Source organism: Trachemys scripta, chromosome 11, assembly GCF_013100865.1.
Source record: "Trachemys scripta elegans isolate TJP31775 chromosome 11, CAS_Tse_1.0, whole genome shotgun sequence".
Taxonomy (NCBI): domain Eukaryota; kingdom Metazoa; phylum Chordata; order Testudines; family Emydidae; genus Trachemys; species Trachemys scripta.
Window position 1 is genome coordinate 26,976,734 of NC_048308.1, and position 7,741 is coordinate 26,984,474.

The 7,741-nt window shown below is 47.2% G+C and overlaps 1 protein-coding gene across 2 annotated transcripts in view; it reads left to right on the forward strand.

The window, feature by feature from the left end:
• Nucleotides 1–2,628: 2,628 nt before the first annotated feature.
• GALNT13 (polypeptide N-acetylgalactosaminyltransferase 13) overlaps nucleotides 2,629–7,741 on the forward strand; it is a 342,638-nt gene continuing 337,525 nt past the window's right edge. For both annotated transcript variants that reach the window (XM_034785889.1, XM_034785888.1), the window contains exon 1: nucleotides 2,629–2,804. The gene's annotated coding sequence lies outside the window, so the exon portion shown is untranslated. The remainder of the gene's footprint in view (nucleotides 2,805–7,741) is intronic.

The following is a 7,741-nucleotide window of genomic DNA, read 5'->3' on the forward strand; positions in this document are numbered from 1 at the left end:
TCTGATGCGGAAACTCAGGAGAGGTGCTAGGCTTTTTGCCGCCCTAGGTGTCAGTGCTCCTCTTCTGAGCATTCGGAGGTGGGGGTCTTTCCACTCTGCGTCTTTGGGGCACTTTGGCGGTGGGTCCTGGAGCAAGTCAAGGACCCGCTGCCGAATTTCCGCCGAAGACCCGGAGCGGAAGGACCCCCCGCCGCCGAATTTCCACCGAGAACAGCAAAATGCCGCCCCCCAAATCCTGCCACCCTAGGTGACCGCCTAGGATCGCCTAGTGGAAGTGCTGGCCCTGCAGAAGCTACAGAACCCAAACCACCAAAAAAGAAAATCAACCTTCTGCTGGTGGCACCTGACTCAGATGATGAAAATGAACATATGTTGGTCCACACTGCTTTGGATTGTTATTGAGCAGAACCAATCATCAGCACGGACGCATGTCCTCTGGAATGGTGGGTGAAGCATCAAGGGCCATATGAATCTTTAGCACATCTTGCAATGCCAGCTACAATAATGCCATGCGAACACCTATTCTCACTTTCAGGTGACATTGGAAACAAGAAGTAGGCAGCATTATCTTCTGCAAATGTAAACACACTTGTTTGTCTGAGCAATTGGCTGAACAAGGACTAATTGGACTTGTAGGCTCTAAAGTTTTACATCGTTTTAGGTTTGAATGCAGTGTTTTTTTGTACATAATTCTACATTTGTATGTTCAACTTTCATGATAAAGAGATTACTCTACCGTACTGGAAAGGGTGAATTGAAAAATACTATTTCTTTTGTTTTTTTACAGTGCAAATATTTGTAATTTATTTATCAAAAATAAATATAAACTGAGCACTGTACACTTTGTATTCTGTGTTGTAATTGAAATCAATATATTTGAAAATGTAGAAAACATCCAAAAATATTTAGATGTAATGGAATACCATTACTGTTTAACAGCACGATTAATCACGATTCATTTTTTTAATCGCTTAACAGCCCTAAAATTTTTGTGAATAGCCTTTTTCATTATTTAGCTAGATGTATAGAGAGTTAGTGTTAATTACATAATGGCATTTTTTTTTTGCCATGCTGCTATTAAATTATTCATGAGTCATTTTATCACCATTCAACTGGTTTTCTGTTATCCTAGCTCTAAAATAAGCTAGTACAAGATACTTGAGAAAGGTGTGAATCCTACACAATGGATAATATGGTAGTAACATGCTTCCAGGAAAGGCTCCTTCCTAGCACCAAGCAACTGGAAGTTCATGTTCTGTAGAATGTCCTTTACGTGTCTTATTTTTTTAAGTCTTAGCTTGACTGTGACTGCAGATGGAGTGCCTTTTTATAAACCCTACCAAGGAATTTGTTTCAAAAATATATTGTGGCAGTGAATTCCACAGGTTAATTTATTTGTTTTACATGTTACCATATAATTTCATTGTGTATCTCATTTCTATTTCACAAGAGGGATAATAGGAGCACCCACCTGCCCTTTGCTATATTATCAATTATTTTACACACGTTGGAAATGCCACCTTCTATTCGTCTTTTCTGTAAGCTAGACATCCTTCTCTTTTAAGTCTCTCCCCTTCCATGCATCTTATAACTCTCCTTGCCCTCCTCTGGACCTTTTGTCATCTATATCTGAGATGGACGTAGTATACACTGATATTAAAGTACTTACACAAGAGTATTTCTCTGTATCTTACTGCAACCTCATCGCTTATATGCTTGTTTTGCCTACTGTCCACACGGATACCGAAGTCTTTTGCTTGAGCGGCTACAGTATTTTAGACTCCAGCCTCATGTAAGAGTAGCCCAAGGCTGACTCTGGCTGACACGTACCCCCTTTTCTTGCTGCGCGGTGTGCGCTCCCCCTTGCTGCAGGGAGCGCTCACCCCGCGTGTGAGCGGCTCCAAGACAGGCGTGTACGGGCGGCCAAGCGTGCGGAGGGGAGTTTTCCTGAAGTTATGCGGGCGATTTGTCGGCGTCTCGCTGAGCAGTCGCAGCAACCCCCTGGTAGCAGCTGGGCGAGGCTCAGACCCTGCCTCACAACACCCGCGTCTTTGAAGGGAGGCGCCCCAAGTCACCGAGGCGCGCAGACAAGCGCCCGGGCAGGCAGCGGCTCTTGCCGTCAGCCGGGACGGTGAGGGACTCTCCCCCCTCAGCCCACCGGGGGCTCGGCACCGCCCCGCTGTGCTACGGCGGGTGCGCGGGGCTTCAGCGAGCACCGCAGCAGCCCGAAGTTTGTCCTCCTCTGCGGGAGGCTGCGCCCCCCGGCCAGCCCCACCCAGCCCGGGAGCCGCAGCCCCACCGCGGCCACTCTGCGGCTCTGTCTGCCCACGTATCGCGGGACTTGTGCGCACCGCTCCCGCCAGCCGCGGGAGCCGATTGGGTGCCCGCCAGCACAGCCCTTGGGGAGGAGGGGGCTAGTGACGTGGAGGCCCCAGCCCCGTGCGTGCAACCCCCCCCCCCGGGTGCCGCTGTCGGAGCGAGCCGGGTCTGGAGCCGTTCGCTGCGCTGACACGCGCGGGGGGGAGGGAGCTGGTGACGTAAAGGTGCCAGCCCCGTGCGAGCCCCCGGCTGCTGCGATAGGTGGAGCGGGGCGGGGGCGTGGCCGAGCCGCCGCCGCCGCCGCGGTGGCTCAGCCAGAGGTGACAGTGCGCCAGGCGCGCTCCCCTTACCTCTGCTGCCTCCCGCGCCCGCCTCCAGCCCGGGGCTGCGAGATGGAGATGCCTCTTCTGGACGAGGAGAGGCCGGAGCGAGGCTCGGCCCCGGGGGGCGTGTGAAGCCCTCGCTCCCCGCCGAGCGGAGTCCAGGTGAGCCTGGCGCCAGCGCGGGGTGCCCCCGCTCAGCGGGCGGTGGTAGTGGGGGCGCCCCGCAGCCGCGGTGCGGTGAGTAGAGGGCTGCCCCGGCGGCTCTGGGTGCTCCCAACTTTCTGCGGGGGTTGCCGTCCAGCTGGGCGCCCTGGCTGCGGGAGGAAGGTGCCGTGGCCGTAGCTCCTGGCGGAGGCTGAACTGATGCTACAGGGCGGTTTGCGGAGCCTCAAAGCCAAGCGGCGGCAGCCGCAACTTTCTCTTGGGTTTGTGCCGCCTGGCCGGGGGAGGAAGGCGGCAGCGCTGAGCGGTGGTATCTGGCGGCATCGGGTTGCTTAGAGGCTGCCTGGAGGGGTGGAGCGGCGTCCCCCGGCGCCCGGAGGAGCATGGCAGAGGGCATCTTCTTTCCCAGGTGCACGGCGGGCTGCGCTGTCTGGCCGCCGGCGGAGAAAGTCTTCCCGCGAATGCTGCGGGAGGTGCGCCGCTGCCTGACCAGGAGATGGGGCATCTTCCTTCCCAGCCACCCTCAGAACAACTGTAGGGGGTGGGATGGGGAGAGTTGCAGCCTAAGAAGGGGATTGAGGTGTGGAATTAGGCGTTTTTATCCCCAGGGACATTTCTTACCGCTGCCTGGCAGAGAGAGGGGGCGTCTTTCTTGCTTAGCTCCTTGATGCACTAAGTAATCCTGATGGGATTGGGGTTTTATGTCTGTACATGCCGCTGAAATCTGCTCCTTGGCTGTAGTCGTTTGTGGACTATAGAGAAGGGTGGGTAGGTAGAAGAGGGGGCTCAGGAGAGACTTGTTTGCTCCTATCTTCACTGAGATGCTGCTGCTGTGGAGGAATTTCGGACTCCATAGAGAACGTGTCCTGAGTTTTCTGATTATGATAATTATTGCAGTTATTTGCTGAACAAAACAAATAATGGCAAAAAAGATGCAGAAACTCAGAAGTCGATTGTTGCCCTGGTATACCTACTTCCTGACGCCTTTTATTTTTCTGTGTTCAACTTTCATTCTTTTAAATATTTAATGTAAAGACGTCTGCCTTTTTGCTGTTCGCTGTGCAGCATTTGTGCAATGTGGGGCTGAAACTCCAACAATTTGGGCAGATTTCCTGCTGTGTGGAAAGAGAAGGGTGAGAGTGCAATAGAAGTCAGAGTCAGGAAACAAACTTGTATGTAAGATATCATAGAAATAATTGAAATATAGGGCGAGGGGAGGGATCTTGAGAGGTCATCTAGTCCATCGCCAGGTACTGAGGCAGGAACAAGTACCATCCCTGACAGGTCTAACATATTCTTAAAAATCTCCAAAGATGGGGCTTCCACAATGTTTCTTGATAACCTATTCCAGTGCTTCACTATCCTTGTAATTAGAAGACTTTTCCTAGTATGTAACCTTTCTGCAGATTAAGTCAATTATTTCTTGTCCTACCTTCAGTGAACATGGAGAACATTGATCACTGTCATCTTTATAACAGCTCTTAACATATTTGAAGACTGTTATCTGGTCCACCCTCAGTTCTCTTTTCTCAAGACTAAACATGTCCAGTTCTATTACTCTTTCCTAGTAGGTTAAGTTTTCTAAATCTTTCATAATTTTTGTGCTCTCTTCTGGACTCTCTCCAGTTTGTCTACATCTTTCTTAAAGAGTGTAGCCCAAAACTGGACACAGAACTCCAGCTGAGGCCTCACCAATGCCAAGTAGAGCAGAATAGTTATTTCCTGGGGTTTACATATGACATTACTGTTAATATACCTCAGAAAGATATTTGCCTTTTTCACAACTGCATCATATTGTTGACTCATTCAATTGGTGATCTGCTATAATCCCTGAGTCCTCTTCTGCAGTACTGTCCAGCCAGTTATTTCGCATTTTATAGTTGTGCATTTGATTTTTTTTCTTACTAAGTGTAGCTTTGTGCTTGTGGTCATTGAATTTCCTCTTGTTGATTTCAGATCAATTATCCAGTTTATTAAGGTCATTTTGAATTCTAATCCTGTCCTCCAAAATGTTTGCAGCAACCTCTCCAGCTTGGTATCATCCACAAATTTTATAAGCATATTGTCTGTCTCCAGGAAGACCCCTGTGGGACTCCACTAGATAAGTCCTCTAAGTTTGACAATGAACCATTGATAATTACTCTTTGAATAAGGTTTTTCAACCAGTTGTGCACCCACTGTAGAGTAGTTTAATTTAGACTTCATTTCCCTAGTTTTCTTATGAGAAGGTCATGTCAGATTATGCCTTACTGCAAAGCTTTACTAAAATCAAGATATATCACAACTACTGCTTCCCCCAATGAACTAGGCCAGTAACTGTCAAAGAAGGCAATTAGGATGGTTTGGCATGATTTGTTCTTGACAAATCAATGTTGGCTATTCCTTAACCCTATTATCCTTTAGGTGTTTATAAATTGATTTGAACAGTATCTTTCCAGGAATTGAAGTTAGGCTGACTGATCTGTATTCCCTGTGTCTTCCTTTGACCCCTTTTTGTACATTGTACTAAGTTTGCCCTTTGCTAGTCATCTGGGACCTCACATTGTTTCTCCCTGGGAAATAATCTTGCCCATGCTCAACTTGTTCTGAAACTCTTTTGCTGAAGCAAATACTGGACAGAACATTAATACTCCGTTTAAATAATTCTCTATCTTCTCGGGGCTGGGAAGGTCAGGCTTCCACCTTGGGGTGGCAGGTGGCAGGCCCCAGCCATGGGGCTTTGGGCTCCGTTCCCCATCTATGCAGTGGTGTGCTCTGGCCCTGAGCTCACCCCCCCCATCACTGTTTTCCCCCGCGGCTTCCCCAGTGCCCCATCACCCCCTGACCCCCACTGTCTCGTACCCACCTCCCTATTTAGAACTTAATTTGTCCCCAGGTTTGCCTTGACTGAGTGAGTCTGCTGTGAAAAGTGATATTTTTGTATGTTAATATCACTTTTCACAGCAAACTTCGTAGCTAGCAAGTCTTTAAAAAAGGCAAAAGAAACCAGAAAAAAAGACAACATGCAAAGCATCTTATTTGTGTTTCTATTCTGTTTAGGTCCAGTAAAGTATAGAGACCAACTGTATATTATTTTTATTACCGAGTCTGCCAAAAAAAAAACAACCCTACATAAATAAATTACAATGATTTGGACATGTATATGTGCATATTTATTTGTTTTCCCCAAAGTTAATTAAGTATTTTAGGAAAAAATTGTCAGAGACAAAAATTTGTTGAGAACCCTTGTCTTGAGCAGTGTTTCGTGACCTTTCCAGATAATTGTACCCCTTTCAAGAGTCGGATTTGTCTTCCGTATTCCAAATATCACCTCATTTAAAAACTACTTGCTTACAAAATCAGACATAAAAATACATTAGTGTCACAGCACACTATTACAGAAAAATACTTACTGTCTTGTTTTTACACTATAATTATAAAATAAATCAATTGGAATATAAATATTGTACTTACATTTCAGTGTATAGTATTTAGAGCAGTATAAACAAGTCATTGTCTGTATGAAATTTTAGTTTGTACTGACTTTGCTCATGCTTTTTATGTAGTCTGTTGTAAAACTAGACAAATATCTAGATGAGTTGATGTACCCCTGGAAGACTACTGCATATCCCCAGGGGTACACATACTCCTAGTTGAGAACCACTGTTCTAGATCCTCTAGTGTAGTGTTCTTCCAAATCAGACACAGCACTGTTGTCAGGTCTGTTGTAATTTGGATAGCCTTCTGAAGGCATAAACAAGGAAACTGAGGCCGTTGTGGTAAGTATGCTAATACATACCCCCCCCCGCAGAGGAAAGTTACTGAATTCTTCCTCTTTTAATTTGTATGAAGTGCTTATTGAAAATAGGACAATGCTATAACTGGATTGTCTATCTGGAGCCTTGTCCTATAACCATGTAATTTTTGAGTCTCTGCTGTATCAGTTTGAGTTTCTTTGCATGCTGGCAAAGCACTTCCTAGAAAGTAATTAATGAAGGGGAAAGTTTTATAGCTTGGTTTAGGTTGGAAATTTTTTTGCAGCTTTAGGTTACGTTACTTTATTTGTAGCAGTAAATCCTATACTGTATTCTGTGTGAACCAGCCATAACAAACAAACAAATGAACCACAGTGCAATAACAAACAAACCACAAACAAATAAACTATACACACATTGAAATCTTTGCCTCTCAATATGTTGACAAAGAAATTTAGTAGCAAAATTAGGGCCAACACTTAGATATAAGAAACAAAGAATAAGAAACCTGGTAAGACTATTAATGCAAGACTTTCAAGTGCTAGTCTCTTATGAGACAGTAGAATAAAAGGGGACAAATATATTTTTCTTGAAAACATGGTAGAACAAAATTTCTTCCTCTTGAAAAGCCTAAATTACTGTATATACTCGTTTATAAGCCAAATTGTTTTAGTAAAAAAGGGAAGCACCAGAGAAGGGGGTCAGCTTATGAACGGGTATAGAGAGGGAGAGGTGGGACAGAGCCCCTCCCCCCAACAGAGGGAGCAAGGAGAGGCAGCACAGCCAGAAGGGAAGAGGCGGGGCCAGAGTCTCTCCGCTTCTGGCCACGCTGCTCTCCCCGCAGCCTCCGAAGCAGCTGAAGCTCTGGGGCTGGCAGGCTTAGGGTGACCAGACACCAAGTGTGAAAAATCAGGACGGGGGTGGGGGGTAATAGGAGCCTATATAAGAAAAAGACCCAAAAATCGGGACTGTCCCTATAAAATCGGGACATCTAGTCACCCTAGGCAGGCTGCAGCTGTGCCCCTCGGCCCTGCCCCCACGAGCAGGCTGTTGGCGCGCCGCCTGGCCTGCCAGAGCACGCTGCAGCCGTGCCGCCTGGCCCAGCCTGCTGGAACATGCTGCGGCCGCGCTGCCCAGCCTGCTGGAGCAGCTCCAGCCAGGTCAGAGACATCCTCCCCAGATAAGGTGGGAAGGGATGGGATG